The sequence below is a fragment of the Furipterus horrens genome, unplaced genomic scaffold, assembly GCF_987537825.1.
Source record: "Furipterus horrens unplaced genomic scaffold, mFurHor1.1.pri manual_scaffold_1, whole genome shotgun sequence".
NCBI lineage: Eukaryota > Metazoa > Chordata > Mammalia > Chiroptera > Furipteridae > Furipterus > Furipterus horrens.
In genome coordinates this window covers 121,315,701-121,328,154 of record NW_028327171.1, presented here as the reverse complement: position 1 = coordinate 121,328,154, position 12,454 = coordinate 121,315,701, and the positions used below count along the sequence as shown (strand labels likewise).

Here is a 12,454-nt window from a genome sequence, read left to right as displayed (position 1 = left end):
AAAGTAGAAATAGTAGCACATCTCTAAACAGGATTTTATTTGGGTACATAATTCAGAAACAGAGACATGTATCTTAGTTCCAAATCTGACCCTTCAGCTATTGAGAGATGAAGTCGCTCTGATGTCCCTGAGGCTGCTTTTGCAGGCAGAAGGAACTGGAGTTTGTATTATATAACTTGGTAGGACTCTCTAAAGCCAGAGAAATCCCCAGATCCACTGAGGGTGAGGCCTGGTGGGAGAGGACTTCATTTCAGAAAAACTACATTAAAAAAAATCAGAGCATGGAAACGGACAACGGTATGGTGATTGTGGAGCATGGGGGAAGGGGGGTGGATGGAGGTGGAATGGGATATGGGGAGATAAATGGTAATGGAAAAAATACAGTATAATAAAATTTAGAAAAAAAGAGCTTGCAAATTACTTCCCACCATTTTTTGTTGCTCTGTAGTTCACGAAAGTCATCCTGTAAGTTGACTTTTCAAAGTTTGCCAGTTACGACTTGTCCTCTTGAGGCCTCACAACCCAGATGGAGAAGTTTTTTTATTCACCATGTATTGGGTATCTCCTACATACTAGGTACACTGGCCCACAAAAATGAATGGGCAGCTCTCAGTGTGGTGGGAGAGACAGACCTCATCCAGATTACTGGTTTACCTCAGTGAAACAGTAGGTTTCATTGATAGTTGTGGGGCCCAATTAGACTGGGAGAGTCAGTTATGCTGGCGGAAATTAGGAAGGTGGTAGGGGAAACGTTTAGGCTGAGTGTGAAATTACAGGTAACCTTCATCAGGAGAAAGGGCATTCCTGGCAGAAGGAGCAACATAAGCATAGAGGTACAAACCAGAAGCAGGGTGCTTAAGATTAGTGACTTCAGAGCTTTCTGGTTTTGTTTTAGTTTAGTTTTTTTTTTTTCTTTTGGTGGGAGAACAGATAAAGAGAAGCTCCTTACAGAACAGAAATACCTAAAACAAATTTCCTTAGTCATACAGCATCACTCATTTAAGTTGTTTTGCAGATTTAATTTCAGGAAAAAAAATTGGAAAGGAACCTAGATCATTTCATTCAACTTTTTTTTGTGTGTGTGTGTACACATTTAGTTTTATTGTAACAAAGCAACTTGTACACTTTTAATGTTTAAAACTGAGCATCATCTTTCCTTTCCAGTGAAACAAAAAGAAATTTTAAAAATAAACAAGAACAAAATTACAATAGAGATTGTCAATTCCGAATAAGAGCCTACAGGTTCTGCTGATTCTCCCATCGAGTGGCAGGGCTCAAGTCATCATCAGGAGAGTTTTATTTTAAAAGTGTCATCTTCAATTGCAAGGATGTCCGTGAAACATCACAATTAAACATGCCGAAGGAGAAGCCGTGTTGTCAAAATGCTCACTTAACCCACCCAGACATCTGAAACCCACCCTTTGCCGACCTTTATAACCCCCCCTTTTTTTAAAGTTTTTTTTTTTTCTTTTTTTAAACAAGAGAAAGTAGACAGATACATGTTGGTAAATGCTAACTGTCCATATTCACATAGAGACACAGTGTGATCTCTGAGCCCAATATACAGAGAAAGGAGGAAAAAAGCTAGAATTCTATGCACTACTACACAGGGGCCTAGCTCCCTCCAGCTTCCAGCAGAGCTAAGGAAGCAGGAGGTTTTTCTTTTTTCCCACAGAGCACGGTGGTGTTGATTCCATAGTTTTTGTCAAGATAGGAAGGGGTAACAATTAATTTGGAACAGAAAGGGGCAGAGATTCTTTTCCCACTGTATTCTGCTCAAGGTACATCCCCCCCCAATAAGGTGAGAACCATGGTGTAAAGGAGAGAAAAGAGACCTCAAAAACAGGGAGACTGAGCACAAGAGGAGGAAAACAAAAAACAAAAAGAAGGACTGCAACTTGCTCCCAGGGACTGGAGAAAATTAAAAAAGAAAGTTGGAATCCATCAGTGTTCCATTAGTCATCTTCTCCTTCATCTTCCTCTCCTTCCTCCCCCTCATCATCATCTTCATCTTCTTCACCTTCATCCTCATCCCCTTCTTCATCAATATCTTCCAACCCTTCTTCTTCTTCATCATCATCATCATCTTCTTCTCCTTCCCCCTCTTCATCATCCATATCAGGGACCAAGTAGTACTGTAATGGATTTGGCCAAATATCATCTTTGATGACTTCTCCTAACTCATCTGCACCTGCATCAGAATGGTCAGTAAACCAGGTAAAAAAGCTCTCTGGTTCCTCATGCTGCCTCTTTCTGCTGGCTTTATTCTGCGTTTGACTTGAACATTTCGTCAAATCCTTTCCAGATTTCCATTTGATTTCAGTGGACTTGGAAGATGGATCACCACTCTCATTCAGATGAAATTCTTTGGAGAGAACTTTATTTTCGAAGTAAGGATTTTCATCAAAATAAAAATCTATTCTGTAACCTGATTTAATATCTTCAAATTCTGTCACTTCAACTCTTGTCAAATAATGCAGTGCCTCTTCATCCTCTTCCCCAAGCAGGGCAGACACTTGTGGATGGTTGACAAATGTTGTTACCCAAAAATTTGGGATTTTGGCGATCAATTCTGACCTCTTCTGAAAAAATGGTTGGCGGAGTTTGTTATATTTCTGTTCTACTTTCAAAATCTCCTCACTGGCTTGTTCATTAAGTCTGTCTATTTCATTTTGTACTTCATCAATATGTTCAATTGCTTCCTGCTGTTCTTTTTCTTCCTTTCGCAAGTCGTGAGAGGTGGATTTCTTCTCGGGCTTGGGGGCAGGAGGAGGTCTCGGTTTCTTCGTCTGGGGGGGCAGTAAAGCCTGGCATTTGGGGGCCATGCTGGGAGATAAGTCGGAGAATGAGGCCGAAAGGAAGTTGCGCTGCTGGAAGAAGCGCTGAGAACTCATTCAACTTTTTTATAGGCATGGAAATGGAGTCATAAATGTATGAGAATATAAAAATATTCTATTCCCTGATGCTAATGACAATAGCAGCTGCACTGGGGGAGGGGAAAATTTGAGTTTCCTCCTTTAAGTTTGTGTAGGAAAGACTGAATATGTAGAAGGAGAACTGAGAACTGTGGTACCTTGCCAAGACTCTCATTACTGGAATGCCCAAATTAATGAAAAGCAATAAAAATACACAAATTTATCAAATAGAGCAGTCAAGGCCGAGTATCTTCATTTAAAAGAAAGATTTAACAGAGATCCAGCAGCAGCCATACTGAGTTTGTATCTGTTAAAAGATTGTTAGCCAACTGATAGAAATTTGTCTTTGGGTGAACAGCAGGCCCCAGAGCTGAGGGACTCCGAGACACTTTCATGTAGTCCTGTCCTTAGCCATTCTGATTCTGCTCTCCACTGCAAGGGTCAGTCAGAAATCACTGTCCATTGAATAGCAATCAAATGATTAGAAGTCCTTACTTAAATCAGTGGGTAAAATGATAGATTCTTTTAAAAACTAGGTTGTTGTAGGGACTTTGCATATTGTATTGAAATATCAAACCATTAAGACTACAGTTTTTTGTTTACACTGAGACTTGTTTAATAAATAAACTTACTTTACTTGATGATCTGGTAATTTCTGTTTGAAGGGCCTGTGTCATAACTAATAATGATAACTTCATAATATGTTCAATCTTAAGATATTCAAATTCTTTAGTGACAAATATTCAAAGCTTTAAAAATTGTTACCTACTTGTCAAACTTTGCTTTTGAAATAAGAACGTAATGACTTAAACTTTTTGTACTTTTGACAATAAGTAATGGAAATAAGATATGGGTGAATCCAAGGGTTAAATTTACACAGCGTACTAGGTTTTATGATGACCACAGTTTCGGTAAAATTCTTGTTATTTAGGTTGCAGCATGATTTATATGTTTATAAAGGGAAATGTTCCTACAGGAGAGGAAAATAGTAGACCTGGTGCCTGACCTCATGGAGTTTTAATTGTAGTGGAAGAAATAATATGTGAAAAGCAGAAAAAGAAAGGAATTAGAGAAAATTGGGTTCTGGAGACATCATTTGAGCCCCTGAAATAAGTATTATTCCTAGACATGTAGTGTATTTGAGCCAATAAATAACTTAACAATATTTTTTTTATTAAGCTACTTTCAATTGGGGTTTCTTTCATTGTGGACAAGAGTCCTAACCATAGATGTGTGAGAAACATACAATAAAACACCAGGACACAGGACTTCAGCAGCAAAGTGAGGCGTTTATTCATGGGTCTGCAGAGTCGGGTGCACAGCTAGCCAGGGCAGCCAGGGGCATGCGCCCGTGAAGTCGACAAAGTAAACTGGTTTTATACCCTTTCCTTCTCCCTCGTTTTTCCATTACTGGTTAATCCAGGTTCACAATCTAACACAATTAACTACTTAACTCAGGGCGTGATTAACTAAAGGTAATCTAGTTATAGGTCTATCTCCAACTTATTTGCAGTTATCTAGCTACATCTTCCCATTTCTCTGTGTTTGGTGATGACATTCTTCTTCCTTTTGATCCCAGAGATATGTGTGAGGAGCTACGGAATGTCATTTCCTGGCCCCTTTTCCATGATTCATCTGTTAATTATCTTCTTCTGCCTTGAGAGTCACTGGCTTCTTTATCTCTTATACAAGAGGACAGAATATTTGAATTTTCTGAAAACACCTTCAGCTGGCGTTAGCTGTATTCATTCAGAAGGAAGTACTTTTGTGTCATATTTTTCCCTTGGCCCTGCCTGGGTCTAATTCCCTGCACTTGAATTGTATGTATACTTTTAAAGCCGTAAGTACGGTCAGTTAGGAATCCCTTGGTTGGAAATGATAGAAATGCGAGGTAAATGAGCTCACAGCACAAAGGGGGATTTATTGAAAGGATACTAGTGAATGTCATTGACTCAAAGGAGAAATAAAAAACCAAGCCAAGTAAGGAGCTGAGGATGTGGCTGGCACTCAGGAGCAGCTGGAACTGTTACAGAACCTCAGCCTATGCTCTTCTGGAACAACTGTGGGGTCCGATTGCCCACTGCCAAGAATGGTAATTCTCAATACAAAAGTTTGGTGGAAAAGAAAAGGGGGGTTTATTTGAAAGTTTTACAGATTCAGAATAATGGTGGTTTTCTACCATTATGTCTTGCTCCCTTTAAAACACCCCAAACACTTAGTACTGCCTCCCCCTGCCAAACTAGGCTAGTTTCAGAATACGCCAGTCAGAGGTACCGTTTCTTTTAGAAAAGCAGAAGTCCACAGCTCAGTATTCCTGGTCACTCTTCGGCACTTCAGGCATCTTCAACTAATCCGTTCTTGGTTAGGCAGGTCCCGACAATTCCAGCCTCATCAGCTGTGCTGCCTTGTTCTCCAGGCAGGTTTTCCAATGTGTCTCCTTTTTTAACTCCAGACCGCCTCCTGGAGTACTCTCTCCAAACTACGAGGCTTTCCCCTTACATACCAGAGCTGCTAGCCGACTCCCATGTACCCCCTTTCAGGCCATGTGGGTCACCCCCCCATCCCTCAATCCATGGCTCTCCCTAATTATAAATGATGACCAGGAGCACCATATGTCATGGTTATAAAAACTATCTTAAGCCTATCATCCACCTTTTTACCTGGGGGCAGAATAGCTTCCCTTCAGGAAAGGCTTGGCTATCACCTTGTCATGTTTATGCAAAGTATTTTAAGCCTATCATATGCCCTTTTGCCTGGGGCAGCATAGCTATTATCTAGCTATCAGCTTGCCATCAATATGCAAAGTACCTCTAAAGCTGTATTATCTTCTTTCCCCATCCCTAAAACCATGAGCTGTGGGGACTTTGGGGACCCCTCCCCTGCTCTATTACAATTCCCCCCTTTAAGACTTCGCACCCTTTTTAATCTTATAAAAGACAAAGGGCGAAGGTCTTGTGATCTTCTAGAGCTAGTGAAATCTATTTTTAAACTCATTTTTACCAGATGTACATTTGCCAGAACAGCCTGTTATTGTTCTTAATGTGCTATTACTTTAGTAGTCCTCTGCTTTTTTATTTTGGAGGAAGGTTGGGAGGACTTTAGAGAAGCTTTAGTGATTTATGGCAAAAAATAAAAATAGTATATACGAGTATACAGCTATTCTTTTACAGGAGCAATAGCAGTATGGTTTGATAACACTTAATCTGGAGATAGCGATTTTTGCCATAGATACGTTCTTCTGCCACATAAAATGGAAGAGTTGGAGTGTTTAAGCAAATCTTTAAGAAATTGTCCTGAATTGAATTTCTAGGTTTTGTTAAGAGAAGATGGAGCAATTTGTACTTTTTTTCTCAATGTAAGATTGGTAACCATCCTCAGGAAACTAAAGTAGTAAGTCCTGTGAGTGTATACATCAGAAATAATAAGTATTTCAATTGGAACTTACAATGTAATATGGTTTATTCATTTGTTTTTATGGATGATATAAGCAAGGACTCCAAAAAGTTGCTAAAAATATACTAACCATTTCCCAAACCTGATTTGTAAAAATTAAAATTAAGTATTAATAGAATTTAATAAAATACTTGTAAAACTTGTTTTCTGTTTTCTAGAGTTTCTCTTCTGTTCTAAACTATGAAAATCCAAGAATGAATTCTCAAATCAGCATCACTCTTTTTTTCTTTAAATTTATTTCATTACTTGAAGTGAACATACCATTTTAAATCTTTATTATTTTGTCCTGTTTTTGCTAAAATTCTATGCTTTTCTAAAGCAAACAATTAAAAACATCCTTTTTCTCATTTATTTAGGGCTCCCTATTTCTGAAGACTCTAGTTTTATTCATTTTTAAAGATTTTATTTACTTTTAGAGAGATGGAAAGGGAAGGAAAATGAGAGGGAGAGAAATATCGATGTGAGAGAGAAAAATCCATCCATCAGTTGCCTCTCGAATGCCTGGGAACGAATCCTGCAACCCGGGCATGTGCCTTGACAGCGAATCAAACCTGCAACCTTTCGGTTTATGGGAAGATGCCCAACCAGCTGAACCACACTGGTCAGGCCCTATTTCTGAAGACTTTAAAACTGTAAAGTGAATATGTGGAAATGATTGTATGTGAATTGGAAGAACGGAAGATAAAAAGACGACTGTGTGAAGAATAAAGTTCACTCGTTAGTAGGTAAAAATGAAGAGGGAAGCGTTCACTCGGGGGTGAGTGAAGAATAAAGAAACTGTCTCTAGGATGACATCAAGAGAGTTGAGTGATGAAACTTTGTAATCTTCATTTTAAGTACTAGAAAATTCACAAAAATAATTTTGAATCAGACTGTGAAATGTAAATCAGTGTTTTTTTTGTTTGTTTTTTAGACATAGCAGGTACCATGCCCCATGTATTAACAAAGGTTTGTAGCATAGTATTAAGCATAGTGTTAACTGTGAGGCTTCTGTTTGAAGTTAAATTCATGTTTCCGTACAGATGAGTATTCTACTTCTTGAAGAATTAAGGTGAGAAAACCGTGTATTCTCTGATAAGTAATGGGTGAAACAGTATTTAACAAAATACAGAATCTGTTATCAGAGAGCTTCAAGTCTCATGAAATGTGTTCAGTCTAGGTGTGCATTGGAATCACCTGCACAGCTTGAGAACATAGGTGCCAGGTCTCCATGTCCATGAATTGGAATCTCCAAGAGAGGGGGACCTTGGTACCTGTATTTTTATCTTCACTATTTTTCTGTGTTGTTAAAGATTTTATTTATTCATTAGTTTCCTGTATTCCATAGTGGCCGGGGGTAGCAATGGGGGGAAAGGTGGGACAACTATAATAGAGAAACAATAAGTAAATCAAAAATTAAAAATAAAATAACGACAAAAAGATTTTATTTATTTACTTTTTAGAGAGATGGGAAGAGAGGAAGAAGGGAGAGAAACATCAGTGTGCAAGAGATACATGGTTGGTTGCCTCTTGCACGTTCCCAGCCAGGGACCTGGCCTACAACCCAGGCATGCGCCCTGGCTGGGAATCGAACCTGCAACCTTTCCGTTCATTGGCAGGAGCTCAGTCCACTGAGCAACACCAGTCAGGGCTGTTTTAATTATATTTTATAACTTTTTTAGTGTAGAAAATTTCAAACATATACAAAAGAGACTAGTATAATTAGCTTGTATTCATCAGTCAGCTTCAACAGTTATCAATTTGTGGCTAATCTTATTTCATCTATATCCCTATTTTTTCTTGAAATATATTTGTTGAAGAAACTGGGTGGCTTATTCATAGAACTTCCTACAGTTTATATATTGCTGATGGTGTGTGTCTGTGATCATGTTCAACATATTCCTGTGTCTCCTGTACCTTGGGAATTAGATTTAAAAGCTTTTTTAGGAGGGTGGTCAAGACTACATCATTGGTGGTTGTGTTTTTTTAAAGATGCTTACAATGGTCTCCTGACTGGTGTGCCTCAGTGGGTTGAACGTTGTCCCGCAAACTGAAAGGTCAATAGTTTGATTCCCGTCAGCATGTGCCTGGGTGCAGGCCAGGTCCCTGGTTGGGGGCCTGTGAGAGGCAACCGATAGATGTTACTCTTGCACATAGATGCTTCTCTCTTTCTCTCTCCTTCCCTCCCCTCTCTATAAAAATAAATAAATAAAATATTTTAAAAAATAGATGCTCATAAAGTCAGGTTCTCTCTCTTAATGTTAGCAGCAGCTCTTGATGCTTAATGCTTAGGTTTCTTAATTCATGAGGAGTTGCAAAATGGTGATAGCCCAATTTTATCATTCCTTGATTCATTAGAATATTTTGTAAAGGGAAACTTACTTCATCTTTATTTGGTCACCTCATGGTACAGTTTGTATAAGAGAAGCAAGATACATTTTGAATTCTCTCCCTCTATATACCAGTTTTTAAAATATGAGTTGTTTTACTAGACCTCAAAAGTGACTAATAAGGTTCTTTATTAGTATCATTGTGAACAAATTTGATGCATTTCAAATCATTGTAGTTATTATCTTTATATATATTTTATTGTCCATCTTTGACCAATCTTTTCAAATTGGCTCTTAAATGTGTGTGTGCACATGTACATGTGTGTATTTTTTAATTATTATTTTTGTAGCTAACAAGCATTTATTGTTAAACCACAAAAAGAACCTCTGGGGAGGGCTTACCTTCTAGAATCAATGTTCACTCCTTAATGGAACTTCGATGAGAAATGTGGTGTAGTATATGTTATGGAATATTGTTTAATATATGTCCTCGTTTTTACTTCTTAGAACTCTTCCCTCATTATTCATTCATTCCTTTATTTATTCTCCGGGCATTTCTAGGTCTCTAATACACGGTAGGTGAGAATTGTAGGCCCTGGAGACACTTATGAATAAGATACTACCTCCCTATGCAAGGAGTGCCTGTGAGATAGATAACCACAAGTTTGTGTTGTCATTAAAATGCCAGTGATGTAGGGACTCAGTGCAGGAAGTGAGGTGCTGTCAACACGTTCTTTTTTTTTTTTAAGATTTTATTTGTTTTTGTAGAGAGAGGGTAAAGGAGAGAGAATGAGAGGGAGAGAAACATCAATGTGTGTTTCCCTCTTGCACGGTCCCAACTGGGGACCACAACCCAGGCATGTGCCCTGACTGGGAATCGAACTGGTGACCCTTTGGTTCACAGGCTGACACTCAATCCACTGAACCACACCAGCCAGGGCTCACCTCACATTCTTACATATATTGGCATACTCATTTACACAGTCCCTCTGTTTATTTTGTTACAAATCTTTACTATAACAGTTACAAAGTGTTGGTTTTTCAACTCAGATGCACCCTCTACATTTATCAGTCTGCTTTGGTGTTTGACTGTACTTAAGAGCCCTCCTCCCTTGTATACATAATATTTATTATAGGTACGGACTCATGAGTTTTCAGTGGTTTAAAAAAAGATTATTGTCCTTAATTATTTTGGTGCTTCAATTGTCTCAGATTAGGATTGTCTTCCCTTTTTACTGTTATTTAAAGGATTAAAAACATGGATACTGCTTTGGAAAACTCCAGTGCTATGATTATGACCTACTAGTAATATACAGATTACCTTCAAACCATACTATCTGGAAAAAAATTGCTAAATGCAATTTTTTGCATGTGTGTGTAGTGTTGGATAGTTCCTCGTGTGCCTTTGTGTACTGTATTACCCAGGACACTGGAGTTTTATGAGGGGGACTGCAAGAGTAAGTTTTTCTCTTCATTTTCAACTTTTTATTTGATTTTCATGACAACTCTATGATACAGACAAGGTGGCATTTGGACTCTACCTACCATCTCATTTCCTCCTAGCTTAAGTTTAACAAAAGACTAATGACTATATCAGCCTGTGAGACTAAGGTTCAGTGGACACCACCCCATTCCTCCTAACACTCCTCTGCATAGTTTATGTACTGGGGTTTATTTTTAGAATTTTACTTCTCAAGTGAATATGTGTTCTTCTATTTGAATTAATGGTAAATGGTCGGGAGCCTTACTTAATATTAACGTGTCATAGAATATTACATAAAAAGTATTTCCCAACTGTCTGGCCTCCCTGCCAGGCCATCTAAATGTGTTTGTTCTTACCAATCCAATACCTTACAAGTAAAGTTGGGCTAGAGTACCTACCTTGCAATGGCCCCTCATTTTCTCTAGGATACGTTTCTTACAACAGCATTTTCAGCCCATTTGTAGATGAGCATGGCATATCTTTTGAGACCATCATACCTATGTTTTAATATTCTGTGGTACCTCAACCCACTTTGATGTGCCATGCCTTTGTTGCTTTGCAGGTGCTCTCTGTGATGCCTGGGAAGCTCCCCTCTCACCCCACCTGCTGAGTGAACTCTTGTTCAGTGTTGAAGCCTTTCCTGATTCTATTCCCAGAGTTCATTATGCTTTACATTATGCATTGTGCCATCTTTATCATTGCATGTGAGACATTATATGAAAATGTCTTCCCTTAGGAGATTGAGTTTTCTAAGGTCACAGACCCACAGCTTGGCACAAAGTAGCATTTAAGTGTTTTTTGGACAGAAATGGGTCAAGCTACAGAGGTTCTCTGTTGGTACATAGAGACATATTAAAAGCTGTCTGTTAGTATGTTTCTTTAGTCCCATGTAAAAGATTTCTGACTCTAAAATCATGCCAGGACTTGGCCTTATGTACCCAGGTCTGCATTGTGCCTTTCAAGTATTGGCTAAGAACCCAAATAGCTCATTGAAGAGATCAGGTTTGCAAGCCCCTTAGAAAGAGTTCTGAAATTGTTAGTGAAGGCAATGGGTGAATTATTGAATTGCAAAAAATATTGAAGTTAGGGTTGAATTGTACTGATGTCTATAACTTAGATGAAATATATCAGAAAATCAGATGATTGATGATTGATGGGTAAGTGGAGGGATGCCAGATGACTGGGTGTGTGATACAGAACATGGAGCAAAATGTGAATTGTAGCTTCCAGGTGGTGGGGATATGGATTCACTATGTAGTTCTTTCAACTTAAAGTTTGAAACTTTTCATAATAAAATATTGGGGGAAAGGATACTTGTATTATTTTTAATAATACATATATTGGCTAGGCATATCTATAATAAACACAGATCATCAACATGAACCTCCTAAGCCTTAATAATTTTATTTTTCTTTTTGGTATTGTTCCTCTATCTAGTCAAGTAGCAGTTCTTGTGTTGCTCCCTTAAATTTTCCCTGACCTTCCAGTCTGATTTATTATCCTATATTATATTCATTTATTAATCTGCCCAAACCACTAGACTTTGAGTTTCCTGAGTGCAAAGACTTTTCTGGAATGCTTTTGGTATTAGTAAAAACAAAACCAAGAACAATAAATAGACTAACAAATAGGAGTTTATTATCTCCAATGACAGGAATCTGGAGGAAAGCATTTCCAGTTTCCAGGGTTGGTTCAGTGATGGGCACGTGGCGGGCACCTCTGCTTTTCTCCTGTCTTACCCCTCGCATGTCAAGTCCCCTGAGGTAGCTATGTGGATTGGAAATAGCCACCATGGTTATTTCAGTTTTTGAGCTTTCAGCACATTTCGGCAAATATCTGTGAATTTGTTGAATACTCTTCAGTTTGTTTATGGTTTCTTTTTAAAAAATTGATTTTGTGTTTTTGAAAATAACAGCTCAGAATTACATGTGTTTATAAAAGCCCCCCTCCTCAACCTAGAAAATTATTTTTTAATACAGCTCTAATGATTCATAGCAGTAAGGTTGCTTCAGAGAAATTGTGTTACAGCTTAATGGTGTGGAGATTCCAACCGCATTCCCCAAACTCAGCTCTGTGGGAAACAGTGGACCAGAAACTAGGCCAGAAGCAGTTTCACTTCCTAAACTAAAAAGCCTTTTGGGAAGGCCTGCGCCTTATACCACTTACTCATAATTAGAAAAGGGAGCGTGGAAAGAAGGCCCAGTGTAGGCGAATAAACGCATGGTCCAGTGAAAGGGGGATAGACAAGCAGATTTGATCTCCACTTATACCAGGGGTGATGATCCTTAAAAAAG

The 12,454-nt window shown here is 38.5% G+C and overlaps 1 protein-coding gene and 1 pseudogene across 6 annotated transcripts in view; one reads left to right on the top strand and one right to left on the bottom strand.

The window, feature by feature from the left end:
- The window catches only part of RALB (RAS like proto-oncogene B), a 96,430-nt gene that overhangs the window by 65,339 nt on the left and 18,637 nt on the right, over window positions 1-12,454 (top strand). The gene's annotated exons all lie outside the window — the stretch shown is intronic.
- Window positions 1,210-2,825, bottom strand: LOC150021851 (protein SET pseudogene; annotated as a pseudogene).